This window comes from Aphanomyces astaci (assembly GCF_000520075.1).
Source record: "Aphanomyces astaci strain APO3 unplaced genomic scaffold supercont1.335, whole genome shotgun sequence".
NCBI lineage: Eukaryota > Oomycota > Saprolegniomycetes > Saprolegniales > Verrucalvaceae > Aphanomyces > Aphanomyces astaci.
The window spans coordinates 14,741-15,589 of record NW_009798598.1 but is presented as its reverse complement, the minus strand read 5'-3'; positions in this window follow the sequence as shown (position 1 = coordinate 15,589).

Genomic DNA, 849 nt, shown 5'->3' with positions numbered 1-849 from the left:
TAACCCGATATATTTCGTCCAGATCAGTCAGACAACTCAGTTTTCAACAGGAAAACACAATAACTAAGACGCAACTATTCTATTCGGTTAAATATTGTTGTGTGACATGTGATCGAAGGAATACGAAATTCTCTATCATCATGATATCTCACCTATTGCAATTCACTAACCAACAATAATATGTCCCGTGTAGTCAGATAACACGACTTTCACAGTCAATACGCAAACACAAAAGCAATGACACAACTATTCCATTGGTTATATATTGGTGTATAATTTGTCTGTCGTGTCACAACAATTCTGGCATGGCGTCATTCGAGAATTGTGTTGGAGGATGTAAGGTGCGTTCATGTCATGCATGTTCTGCTCGGTGTTTACAGTTATGTCCATGCATGTTCTTCTCGGTGTTAGGTTAAAATTGCAATGTGAATGAGTCCAAAGGACTTTCGAAACGCACTGCAGCACACACGGGGAGGCTGTTGCACACCGTGCCTACCCCGACAATAAGTTGCTCCCTACGGTTTCTTAGCACTACTCAAGCAGTGCACTGTAGTTTCTTCGTCTGTTCCAGGTTACTGCCGACATTTACTTTGAATTGACATTGACACAGGCAATCGAGTCCTCACTCAATTTGGGCGAATGGTAATTTGTTTGAACGGGAATTGCATGTATTTTCGCAAAAGATTGGTTTATAATCAGCGCTTAAAGCAATTGTAAACCAATGAAATGTAATAAATATTCGAAATTGGGAGAAATTGAAGAATTACAGCCAATGAAATGCAACTGTCGCCAGTAATTCGGAACATGCGAATTTTGAAATGTCGGCGGCAGTACAGTAACAGTAACCTG